The sequence below is a fragment of the Pelobates fuscus genome, chromosome 7 (assembly GCF_036172605.1).
Source record: "Pelobates fuscus isolate aPelFus1 chromosome 7, aPelFus1.pri, whole genome shotgun sequence".
In the NCBI taxonomy this organism is placed as follows: domain Eukaryota; kingdom Metazoa; phylum Chordata; class Amphibia; order Anura; family Pelobatidae; genus Pelobates; species Pelobates fuscus.
The window spans coordinates 99,284,203-99,297,904 of NC_086323.1; the positions used below are offsets into that span (position 1 = coordinate 99,284,203).

The following is a 13,702-nucleotide window of genomic DNA, read 5'->3' on the forward strand; positions in this document are numbered from 1 at the left end:
TTAATATCTGCTTCCTTGATCAATGTATTTACTAAAATGCATTCCTGAAAATCGCCTCACCATATACTTGTTTTAATTGAAAATATTAGCAAACAGATGATTTTTAGACATTCTGCCTTGTTAAGAAGCAAAAATCCTTCTAATTTATCAATTACAAGAGGCACAGATTAATAGACAGGGGTTCATTTCCCAGACTGGGTAACTGGAGAATTGACAAGAGAATGGCAAACACCCTAAATTGGGGGAGGAGGGGGGGAAGAAATCTTATGTCCTTTATCTTATCATGACTGTTTGGCCAAACATGTGACATGCTCTTATCGGTTCTCCGCATTTACTGTTGCAGTGAATATACCCCCATCGAGCTTCTCTGGCTTACCAGGGGTTAAGGCAGGGCTGCTGCTGTTGCTGCCGTTGCCTACCTCCCTCTAGCACCGCCCTCTCTGCTCAGAGCGCCCTCTGCCGGCGAGAGCTGGGAAGGACAGCGCCCTGGGAAGTCAGATCGAGGCTGGAGTTCCAGTGGAAGCCGCATTCCATCCCATGCCATTCACGCTGAGCTGCTACATTGTATCGAACCATCTGCTTACACTGTATCCAACCATGGCAGCGAGCGCTCGAGCCCGCGGTAAGTGAGATCGGGGACTGCCGATCTAGCTCGCTCAATCCCTGGATTAACCCTCTCCCCGGCGCTGTTTGGGGGGACTTGGCGCTGGCTATCCGCCTGATCCCCCTCCTAGTGGGCTGCGGGTATTCCTACCCTCTCTCCCAGCTTTCTGTGAGGAGGTCCTGGGATCGGGGTTAGGGAGGGGGTGAATTCCGAGATCAGAGTGTGATGTGACTGGGAGGATATGCCTATGTACCTCCATACCAGAAGGCAGTCAGAACCTTTGCCCCAGGAGCTAACAATCTGATCTGGTTGTTGGAAGAGTAGTGAGATGAACAGAGCGGCGCTCCGCTTTCAGTAACAGGTTTAGGTCTATTTACTGAGTATTTACATCTACCGGGATCCCCAGCATCTTATAGACTACTTCTGCTGCGGGCAGTACACCTTCATGTAGCCAGAAAATGCTCCCTGTGGCTGAGCCCCTGCCTTTATTGGGCTGGGAGTAGATCACGTTTCTGTTCTTCTGAATGCAGTATTGCAAGAGGCATGGCTGGGGTGATGTGTTGCTATGATCATTTGTTACAGTGTATTTTATTTAATGTATATTTGGAAAGAGGATACATCCATGAAAGGAGCTGTTGAGAGACCAGCTTTCTATTAGTGCGTTTTAGATCTGTTACAAATTCATGTTTACAAACAGGACTGTATATATTCATGTGGTTTGGGGTCTCCTCTGGGTGTGTGCCCTGCTGCTTGGATGTCCCCCTGACTGCATTCCATGTAAGAGGCCAGTTTCAGGGGATGCTATGCCCCCAGCTTTGGCATGCTGCAGTTGTGGCAGGCTGGAGTGGGCAGGGAGAGGCTGCACTGCGCTCTGACTGGTGTTGCATTTGGTGTCTGCCTTGTTTCAGAAGAAGGGATGTGGTTAGTTTGCTGATTTTTCTCAGCACAGATCCAGCAAGAGAGACTGCAGGGAGACTGGAACCAAATGCACCCAATTAAACCTAGTTTAGCAAAGTGACTGCAATCAGGGAAATACTGCAGCCAACTTTTATCTTTATGTCCCCCCTGTGTATGTATGTATATACACCACTCCAAACATCATATCTTCCCTAGTATTCCTTAGGGCAGGATTAGAGAGGTGTATGATCTCCAAATAACAAGTAATCTCACATTATAGCTGTTTGTGTTATTGATAATGTGATTATCAACATAATCCAAAAAGAAATGTAAAATACTAACTTGATCAGCCTAATCCTATTGATAAATACTATAATATGTCACATTGTACCAGTGGTCAGCACAACATTCCATGTACGAAGAGGTGTGGAATCAGCATTAGTATCAGTGGCATGTTGTTCCTTGTTCTGTGCATCGCATTGTGATGCCAGGCTATACCTTGAGCTGGGTTTGCGATGCTGAGAGCTCCCTGCATGTAATGTATTGCACAGAAAGGAGCCCTTGGATCTCCGCTCCTGCTGAGATATCTTTTATCTCATGTCTATACCCCTGCAGACAACACATTTTTACAAGGACAGAGCCTAAAACTTGGTTAGTCTGTGTGTTTTCTTTGCCCCCTTCTTTGTTTTGAAATCTGCATTCTTTTGGCTCTTAACCCTAATGGTGCTGATTTGTCCTCCCCTGGCTCTTTTGGATTCTAAACAAGGAATGGGTTAACACGCAGGGTTTTTAATGGGGTGGAAATTTTTTATTTTTTCTATCCAACCACTGCAGAGATGAGAACTCTGGATCTCACCCTGAGACAAGAATGCTTTTGTACTGGATGAAATGTGCTGGGCTGGTGAGTGTAGCTGGCCAGGTAGTAACTGGAATGTAGAAGTCCATTAGGATCATGTAACGGAGCCCAGGGGTTTGTAGAAAAACTACAAAAGGGAAGCAAATGTGATTCACCCAGGATTGTGGTGAGTGAAAGATGTTTATGGGAAAGGAGCTTTTAAAAAAAATTTTTTACATTTTATTTTTTTTATTCTTCCCATGGACAGAGAAAGAGGTGGCAATTCAACACTGAGCAGCGAGAAGAATTGCCACCAACCTTATGTTAATGGATCTAGATAATAAAGCATTCTGCAATTTGCGGAGCCTGCAAATAAACCGTTGTCTCTCTACATAATGGTAGCCAAAATAAAATGTGTATATATATATATGTATTTTTAACTGCCTCCATCTGAAGCTCTCAGATTTAGTGCTAGTCTTGGCTACACACACAAATATATATATTTAAGTTTATGTCGCTGGCATTGCAAGCTGTGTTCTTTTTACAATCTGTGGGATTTGCTTGAATTGTAAGGCATTAACCACTACTACCCTGGCACATCATGTAGTTTCTTACATTAGCTGCTCCTAATGCAGGAGCCTACGTTAGTACATTTGGAAACAGGATTATTATTTTTCTCCCTCTCTACACATTTGCTGAATTACCCTTTTTATTTATTTTTTTAAATCTGATTTGTTTTATAAAACCAGTTGTCAACACAGTCTGTTGATAGGTTCTCAAAAATGCCCTGGATTTGTAAGGGTGAGTGAGATTTGAAAAACGGGGAGAAGGAGTCTGTCTCCCTCTTTTATTGGAAAGTCAATAATCTGTGTTCTTGTGCAGAGCAATAATATGTTTAACCATGCATAGATAGAGGTTTGGCTTGATTTACTTAGTGGCAGCTTTTAATCTTGATGTTTTTGTAGCTTTTAATGTCAAGGTCTAGATAAAGAAACTGATATTTTCAAATTTGCAGCTCTGACCTATTGTTGGCAATAATGCTACTATTCAATCTTGTTTCTGTCTGTCATTGCTTTTTTTTTTTTATGATGCTGCAGAATGTTGTGGGGTTTTAGCTTAAACCGAGGCACATCAGTTATATTCTGAGCCAAGATATGGTAGAAAAATATAATTTCTAGAACTATTGTTTGGAGAGCACTTCTATTCGTGATTCAGTGATTTTTGTTATGGTTTATTTGCTGATTAGTTAATAGGGCTTATTTTTCTAAATGGTGATTATTTTTATTTATTTTTTAATACTTTTTTTCCTTTTTTTTTTAATATAACATTTTATGGAGATAATAGAGTTCTCCAACTTGTTTATATTATCAGGTTAGCCATTTCAGCTCAAGTTTAGCAGTGATTTTTATTTCTATTTTATTAAAATCCATTAATGCTCGCTTTTTTTTGCCGTCTCGTTGCAAGCTTCTCTGGTACTGTACTGGTTAAGATGTCCTGTGAGTGAAACTTATATTGATTTTCTTAACCCTGAAATGTGCTGCTCAGCCTGGATTGTAAAGTGACAGTAGTTGGCATATAGTTTCTTACGGGAAGCATCGGATTACAGAGAAATGGAAAAAGTTAATCTCTCTTGGCATTCTATATGTTCTTAGTTAATACAATCCAGCTCTGTAATAGTAAAATATTCAATAGGAAGTGGTATTGCTTAAATAATTTCCTTGCATTTGAAGGGAAATATACATATGTCACAGTGCTATTCTGGGCTGTTCTTATTCAACCCAACAGTCTCGATCCTACAATAGCCACAGCTGGCATGCCTAGCTTCCTGACCCTATGCCCTTTAGCCCGGCGCTATATGGAAGGCCTGTCGTTTTATTCATGTAGGGGCAGACAGAATTAATGCATCTGATTTGGTAATCGTCTGTGTTAGAGATGCTACCAATGCTTTTGACCACAATCCTGCAGGAAGCTAGTGGGACTTGAAAACTTTAAGGAGTTAATTTTAACTTCCTCAATGTTTCTAGGAAGATGGCTGTTTATTAACCCTTCACATGACTTATCTTGGATCAAATTGGCATTAGCTTAACGTGTCATGGCCGTTGGATAAATAGCTCAAACTAGCTCTGTCAAGAAATTGTCACCTTCACTCATAAACAAGATCATCATCAAAATGTCCTCGCCGTAAGAAGGAATTATTCAGACTTTCTTTCAGGTTAAAATGTTTTGAGTTCAATGGTATTGCTACTTAACTCAATTGTACACATTTTGTTTTTAACTTCAGCAGGATTAATTTATCAGTGCTGTTAAAGAAACCTGCAACACCAAGACTTCTATAGCTGTTACAGTTGGTGCATTAACCAACAGAGCTATCTCAACACATGTTTCTTTTAAGCCAGTGTCTGCTGAAAAGGAAACACTATGAAGAGGTTCAGATTGTTCACCTAATTAACTATAATGCATGTCATCAGTGCTTGTTTGAACTCCGGTAACCTTTTGTGTAAGCATTTGCTGGGGTTCCAGTGGGGGGTTTAAAGCTACTTTGGCCTTTCTTCTGAGCCTCTCTAGCTACCAAAGGACTGCATCTCCCATCATGTGACTTGTCCAACACGATGCGAGAATTTACATTGGAGGGGTTAGCCACCTTTTGCAGTTTAACCCGTGTTATTGCTCTCAGAAGTTTTGTGTAGGGCTTTCTCCACCTCCATTTCTGTCCCTAATGTGTTAATCTTTTTTTATTTTTTTTTAATTTTTTTTATTTCATAAATAAGCTTTTTGTTTGTTTACTTGGAGTTTCCTTTGGTAAATTCTAATGTTTGCTCTTTCTGGTACAGTTTATTTTTAACATCTTATTTCCACTTTGCTGCAAGCATTTTATATTCCTGACGGGTATTTAGGGGTATTTCATGCATCTGTCTGTGTTATTGTGCAGCCTGTTTTACTGCCATCCAGTTCACAGTTTTATTATCCATAGGATTTTCATTCAGTTTATGTTTAAATTCTTAATCTGCAAAAGATTCACCAAAGTGATGTTGGCTTTTTATCACTTGTGTTATGTTGACTGGGTGTTGTCTGCCTTAGAGAGAATATAAAATATTGTCACAAGGTTTTGTATCTTAGTACTGTGACTTAGACTGTTTTACATTAGAATAAATTGGTCTGGTCACAGTTGTTGGTCTTTCACAGATAAGCTTGATGGCTTTTCAGTTGACCAGCTTTGTGCCTGCGGCCAAACTTGCCTTTTGTTATTCTTTCTTTCAGATTTTTAAAGGGTCTCTAGGTTGGCCACTTGTGTGACCTGGTGGACCTGTTTGAGGAGTTTCGGCCTAACATTTTTCGTGTTCCCTGTTGAGCCAGTGGACAAGTTTTGGAGATGATTTCAGTCAGCAGCTGAAAGAACCAGTCTCGGCTCAGATCTGTCTGCCGTTGTGTTTGCCTCTTGGTGAGTGACAGACACTGCTGATGGTGACAAACACAGGCGGTTTTGTTATTTGCAGTGCTTGGCTTCCAAGGGGTTAATGGAATGATGAACAAAAGCACTCTAATATTAAAGGTGCTGTGCAGAACTATCAGTACTTACAGCATATTGATTTTTGTTTTATAGAATTGTTTTTACACAGTTGGTCCAGCAAGATTCGTATCATTGGTTTAATCTACTCCATGTCCCTCGTGGTTACTCTTTGGCACTGTAACGTTTTGTGTACTAGTGTACTACACTTCCCATGATGCCCAGCCAGCCATTTGTCTTAGAATATCATTGCAAAACGTTGCAGAATTTGTTGGCGCTTTATAAGTAATACAAATAATAATAAGAAGAATTAATGCTAACATCTTTCATGATTGCTGCAATTTGATAAGGCAGCAAATGCTGATGTAGATTTTTTTTTTGTTCTATTTCTAAGGTAACTAGTTAACCTTTTTGGTTATTATAATTTTGTGTAGATCTGTATTAATTATGTTTTTTTTTTCTCATCACTTTTGTTTGTGATGTGCTTAAATAGCAATCTATCTGCCATATAGGGCATTGCAGACTTGTCGGCAAGCCTGTATTGTCTCCACCTGGAAGACAAAGCCTCTAGTAAAGTGTCCTATATAATGTACTAGCACGGTAGTGAGCATCACAAGTGTGTTCCAGATGGGTTGATATTAACATTAAAATAATACTCCAAACACCTAAAGCTTGCTCAAGTGTTTTAAGGGAGAAGAGGGTCTCCTTTTGCACCTGCCTTGCAAAGGCTTCCATTGAGCTGCATTGGGAAGTCTGTGATTGGACAGACAGAGAAAGTGTGGGCTGGGTTAGAAGCGGAGGACTTGCAAAGGCAGCAGACAAGAGAATTGGAACATTTGCAAGCTTTTTATAGATATACCACAAATGAAAAAATGCATAATTAAATGCATGTATAGTTTCATTGGAGGTATATCTACTAAGCAGTGAAGTAAAATGTCCCTTTACGTGATTGGTGGTTACATTTTGGATACAGTTAAAACATGGAACACAGAGAAGACAGCGTAACCATACATTATCTTTACATACATGTATTCTGTTTAGATCCCCTTAACATAAAAGATTTCCCTGATATTTAACATATTCTTACCTGGCCCAAGCATGGAGGGAGAGTCCCTTCCAATCACATTAAGCTCTGTTCCAGCAAGTGGATTCTCTATGTTTGAGCCTGCGGGGGAAATCTTATTGAATACAGCTATGAATAGTTAATATCATACACACATCATCGCTCTGCTGAGTGCAGCCTGGAAATTCAGCTTTACATGCCAGACATCTATAGACGTCAATTGGTTCAGAGTCATTATACAGAGTAAGCGCGAAATATTGTGTGTGCCTATACCCTGCTGTGTGTGCTTACATGATATCATGCAGGCATATATGAATTTACTTCCCCTTTAGCGATCCAATTCAAACTATAATTGTATATGTGGAGTATGCTATGTATTAGTTTATGCTTTATATAATCTACAGTACGGATCTGCACTTCAAATAGTTAATCACCCCGTTATGGATGGAACATATGTTTGGCAATCACAGGTCATATATACACACATAGTGCTAGGTAGGATTATCATTTAACATATAATTCTTTTCATTATTTAAAGACATATAATCTAGTTGCTTTTGACACATCCTATGCTAGGACAAATAGCCTTGAATGCTCTCTAGAATGTAAGCTTGTTTGAGCAGGGCCATCAACGCCTTCTGTTTTTGGGCGTCCTGCTCGTCTGGTTACAAATACTTGTCTGTTAGTCTACCCATTGTACAGCACTACAAAACTTGTTGGCGTTTTTATAAATAATAATTATAACTCAAGTTAAAGTCTTGGCTTAATAGGTGCATTTAAAATATATGAACTATTAAGCACCTTCAGGCACCTATGAACTTTAATATTTAGTCTTTTATGTGATGTATGATGTGACACATCTTTGTGGTTGTCACTATCTTTGGCCTTTCATTTTGGGCAGTGATGTAAAACTGACCTGTCACGCAGCGCTGGTGATTAGCATTTTAGCGTTTGTGGTTAACTGGACCTCCAAGAGGCTGCAGAGTGTCCCACTTGGTATCCCATTCAATGACTTTACTTTGGATGACTGTGGGAACCAGGGCAATTAACATAGTTCCTGGCTGATTAAAGAGGTTGAAGGTCACTAGGAAAGTCTGGGCTGTCAGTGTTTGCAAAGCTATGTCATGTGTGACCTGAATGGATATAGCTTGGGTTGTCAAAAGGGTAAAGGATCCTGACCCTAGGGTCTCTGACCTCCAGTCCATTTTAGAAGTCACCCTCCTCCACCCCCATCCTCTGTCTTTTTACAGATGTTTTTTCACTCCTGGTTGCAGGGAGGAGCTTTTAAAAGCATTTTTTGTCCTAAACCCTATCTGTATCATTTATGGCTAAATAAACCCTTTTAGCAAATAGAGCCTTGCAATGTAGACATCGTAAAAACACACCATTTACAATAAGGTCTTAAATGCCTGTTTTAGGTTGAATGTTAAAATGTTTCAAGACCAATAATCAGAATTTAAAAGGCTGCATCTATCAAGACAAATTGAGTGGATATTTATCAAGGGAAAACCGATGCTAATTTGAGTGCAAATGGCTAAATGTTGGCATACACTCTATTGGTTTCCATGGTTATTACCTTTTAATGTACCACTTTACCCCAAAATACCTGTTTTTGCCCTCTCCCTGTTGTATATCTGATCCTTGGCTCTCTGTGTGTTTAATTTGTCTGTATGGACAAACTTATTTTATTACTTCCTCTCTAGATCAGGTGTGTGTAATCCCATAATCCTTTGTTTTTATTTATGTTCTGATTTAGGACATCACTTTATGACAGTCATGAAGTAAAGGCACCCAGGTTAGAGGTTTATTGATGTTTGTGACAGACGTTGAGTAAAAAAAGTTCATAGTAGTAGTATTCTGTATTATTTTTTGTAAACTAGGTTAAACAAAGTTTTACAACTGGTTAACATAAATTTAGCTGAAAAAAAATCTTTATTTTTTTATTTTATATGCTAAATGCCTCGATGCTAATAGTCTTGATTTTAAAAGCCTATATTTCTTCCCATATCAGCAGGCACCTGCATTACTTATTCCAGGAGTGTACATGACCTGTTAAAATAAGCATTCTCTTTCCCCCACACCACCTGCCTGACCTGTTGTTGGCCTTGAGGGGTGTCTGGGCATTGGTTGCCTCTTTGTTCAGGCTCACAGGTGCTAACAAAAATATGCAAAGAATGACCTGGAAATTCTATAACAGGACTGCTGTATAGATTGAAACCCCGTACAGTACGTGCATGACATTCTCAATATCACTAGAGGGGTGAAGGGGCAGGGAGGATTCAACAGAAACTTTCAGATACACTGAGGAGAAGGAAATGCTAAGCTGTCTGGCCACGGTCCATTACTTTCCTGTGCAAAAGGGTATAATAATAGAACTTCATTTGTGACCCACTTACATGATAATGTGTAGTCAGGTTAGCTTAATACATACATTGCTTGTGATTTAAAGGGACATGCCGAGTGCATTTACTGTCTGTTTTAATGAGTATTATAGATTCATTTATATATTTTAAATTGCATTTCAAAGGCAGGTTTTCTGAGGCGTATCACTTCTTTCATACTGACACTAGGGATTGGCTAAGACCTCTCAGCCAATCCATTGCCCCACATAGATTTCTGCAGGGAGATTAGGAAGAACAATATTTCCTTGAAAGCTTTGCCAGCCTTGTATGTTTGCTCCACTCCACAGTAGGATGGCATATACAGGCCAAAGCCCTGAAAATTCAGACAGTTGTGTGAAAGTTTCTCTAACATAATTTGGTTTGTCTATTTGCTCATGTTTACACAGAGTTTGACAGAAAGTATTCCACTGCTGTGACTTTATAGAGATGGACTTGTATTATTCCCCGAAATTGACAAACCTGTACCATACCTCCCAACATTTCAAATGGCCAAAAAGGGACACTTTCATTTTAGGGGTGCTGGTGTGGCCAGGAGGCAGGGCTGTTGTTAGAAATGTTTGTGACTTACTAATGACAATTTCTGCAACTAAATTGTGATTAAGAACAAGAACCATGTGTATTTTATTTACACTGATTTTGAAACATTTCTTGCAGTTTAACCCCTTAAGGACACGTGACATGTGTGACATGTGTGACATGTGTGACATGTGTGACATGTGTGACATGTGTGACATGTGTGACATGTCATGATTCCTATTATTCCAGAAGTTTGGTCCTTAAGGGGTTAAAGACACATTACTGTGAATGTTATTACTCTGTTATACACTATGGGAGAGGGATATTAGGATAAGAACTAAAAATAGGAACAATCCCTCCTAAATTAGGACACTTGGGAGGTATGCTATACTTCTCATGTGTCTTACCATAAACTACCCAATGCATATCCCTGTAATAGTAATGCTATGTTCCAAATACCTACAAGTACTGGCCCACTGGCTTCCCTAGTGACAACCCAGATGTTTCCGTACTAAATTTCCTTAAAGGAAATTATCATTCATCTAAGATTTGCATATATACGATTATATGTATTATAGCCTCTATGTATATTATTTAGAAAAAGCAGGACACCAGGGAACAAAGTCAGGGCGATGGCAGAGGACCTGAAAATGGCTACTGTCCCACTGAAAATCATGATGGTTTATGCATAGTGTGAACACTCTCTCGCCAACACTCTCCTCCCTCTCGCCAACACTCTCCTCCCTCTCGCCAACACTCTCCTCCCTCTCGCCAACACTCTCCTCCCTCTCGCCAACACTCTCCTCCCTCTCGCCAACACTCTCCTCCCTCTCGCCAACACTCTCCTCCCTCTCGCCAACACTCTCCTCCCTCTCCTCCCTCTCCATCCCTCTCCTCCCTCTCGCCATCCCTCTCCTCCCTCTCGCCATCCCTCTCCTCCCTCTCGCCATCCCTCTCCTCCCTCTCGCCATCCCTCTCCTCCCTCTCGCCCTCCCTCTCGCCCTCCCTCTCGCCCTCCCTCTCGCCCTCCCTCTCGCCCTCCCTCTCGCCAACACTCTCGCCAACACTCTCGCCAACACTCTCGCCAACACTCTCGCCAACACTCTCGCCAACACTCTCGCCAACACTCTCGCCAACACTCTCGCCAACACTCTCGCCAACACTCTCGCCAACACTCTCGCCAACACTCTCGCCAACACTCTCGCCAACACTCTCGCCAACACTCTCGCCAACACTCTCGCCAACACTCTCGCCAACACTCTCGCCAACACTCTCGCCAACACTCTCGCCAACACTCTCGCCAACACTCTCGCCAACACTCTCGCCAACACTCTCGCCAACACTCTCGCCAACACTCTCGCCAACACTCTCGCCAACACTCTCGCCAACACTCTCGCCAACACTCTCGCCAACACTCTCGCCAACACTCTCGCCAACACTCTCGCCAACACTCTCGCCAACACTCTCGCCAACACTCTCGCCAACACTCTCGCCAACACTCTCGCCAACACTCTCGCCAACACTCTCGCCAACACTCTCGCCAACACTCTCGCCAACACTCTCCTCCCTCTCGCCATCCCTCTCCTCCCTCTCGCCATCCCTCTCCTCCCTCTCGCCATCCCTCTCCTCCCTCTCGCCATCCCTCTCCTCCCTCTCGCCATCCCTCTCCTCCCTCTCGCCATCCCTCTCCTCCCTCTCGCCATCCCTCTCCTCCCTCTCGCCATCCCTCTCCTCCCTCTCGCCATCCCTCTCCTCCCTCTCGCCATCCCTCTCCTCCCTCTCGCCATCCCTCTCCTCCCTCTCGCCATCCCTCGCCATCCCTCTCCTCCCTCGCCATCCCTCTCCTCCCTCTCGCCCTCCCTCTCGCCCTCCCTCTCCTCCCTCTCGCCCTCCCTCTCGCCCTCCCTCTCGCCCTCCCTCTCGCCCTCCCTCTCGCCCTCCCTCTCGCCCTCCCTCTCGCCCTCCCTCTCGCCCTCCCTCTCGCCCTCCCTCTCGCCCTCCCTCTCGCCCTCCCTCTCGCCATCCTACAAATCCTACTTTGAGACACATCTCTAATACATGGGATTTGTAAATATGCTCTAGCGGTTGGTTATCTGTACAGATTTTGGTTGGATAAGTTGTACTTCTGACCAAACATTAATCCATATGGCTGCCTGCATTTAATAGTGGTAAGCCAGAAGAAACGCTGTTGTAAAGTATTTATTTATGTGTCTGAATACATACAATACCTGCAAGCTTTTATTTAGAAAAAATAAATCAATTGAAATGTATGGCAGTTCTTATTCATTGCTGGCAGGTCATTGTGAAGGAATATAGTTCCAGAACATCTGGGATAACAAGACTAGCAGTCATCATCCTAACAAATGTATATGTAGACTCTGTGCTACTCCAGTGGATAGTTTTGATTAGTAGTTATTTAAAATTTTGCCAAAAAGCAGCAAAATTCCAAAGTCTAGAATTGCTAATATATGTAGATGTGAAACATTTATGGAATGCTGTAGCATATGAATTCTATATACACCAGGACAGCTCTTTTCATGCCTTATTCATGTGCTCTCTATGACAAATGATCGCCATTCCACAAATCTATCACATTTCCGGTAAACTCTGTTAATACAATTACTACATTAATATTTTTAAATATTAGATATAATGTTTTGTCTTTATTTACCCAAAGAGTAACGAAGAAATCCATTTGACTAAATCTTTTTTTTAATTTTAACTCAAGGCTTCATAAATATAAGAGTATATTTGCCAGGAGGTCCTGATATTGGCTAATTGCTTCCAGGCGTTCTCAGTTGATTTCTGGTAATTTTTTAGTGGGACTCTCATGAAAATCAGTGCAATTGCATCCAAGACAAGTTATTTCTGTGTCATCTGTTCCCCGGACAATGTTAAAAGGGAAACTTCAGACCCCAAGAAGCACATAATCTTGCTAAAATGCTTTTTTTTTATTATTTCATTTTACAAAAAATGCAGATTTCAGTAGAAAATGGCTGTTATAAAAATTAATCTTGTTACACAGCCGGTCCAGTTGATTCCTGGTTTGTTTCGTTCAGAGGAGCTAAACTCAAGAGGCAGCAATTGCTCAGAGTACCTACATTGCAAAGACTTCTCATTGATCTGCATTGGGAAGTCTGTGATTGGACAGCCACAGAAAGTCTGGGCGGGGTTAGAAGAAGAGGGCTTGCAAATGCTGCAGACAACAGATCTTCAACTTTTGCAAACTGATAAATTTTGTGAGAACAAAATACACAATTAAATGCATGGATATTTTCATTAAGGATATATCTATTAAACAGTGACTTTTTAAAATATATTTTTTGTGTGTGTTTGAGCGATAGTGTGTCCCTTTCAAGGAATACAGTAATATCACCAGGGGTTACCATATAAATCTCACCTTTCGGTCTACGTTGATGTACAGATCACCCAAAACAGCACTTGAGAAAGCCCAGAAAGCTCCTAAAATATTCAACATCTAATTTGAATATTTTATATAGAACACTGTCTGTGCCACTTATCTGATCATTAAATCTACTCTTACAAATAACTATATTTCCCATAATGCTTAGCCAGAATAATAGTTCATGTAGTTCCAAAATATCTGGCTGCCAATCTCAGCATGGCTGTACCAAGAGGGAGAAAAGGTATTGGGCATTTATATAATTAATTATCATATAAATGTATTTATTTATGTTAATCTGTGGTGCCTACTGACGGACCTGAAGCAGAGTGTTCCATTTTTCTATATATAGATAAATATATGTATATAGATAGATATATTTGTGTATGTAAATACACACTAATATATTCTGGTCTAATTTTTGTTTTTTCTGTGTGCAATCTAGAAAACGCAGCATTTCCTCAACTTATTAATGAA

General features: G+C 41.2%; 1 protein-coding gene across 4 annotated transcripts in view; it reads left to right on the forward strand.

The window, feature by feature from the left end:
- The first annotated feature begins 512 nt into the window (after positions 1-512).
- The window catches only part of PLXNA1 (plexin A1), a 257,688-nt gene continuing 244,498 nt past the window's right edge, over positions 513-13,702 (forward strand). For 2 of the 4 annotated variants that reach the window (XM_063426252.1, XM_063426255.1), the window contains exon 1: positions 513-622. The gene's annotated coding sequence lies outside the window, so the exon portion shown is untranslated. Of the gene's footprint in view, positions 623-953; positions 972-2,088; positions 2,524-13,702 lie in introns of those variants that run through there. The other 2 variants (XM_063426254.1, XM_063426253.1) reach the window with 2 other exon arrangements.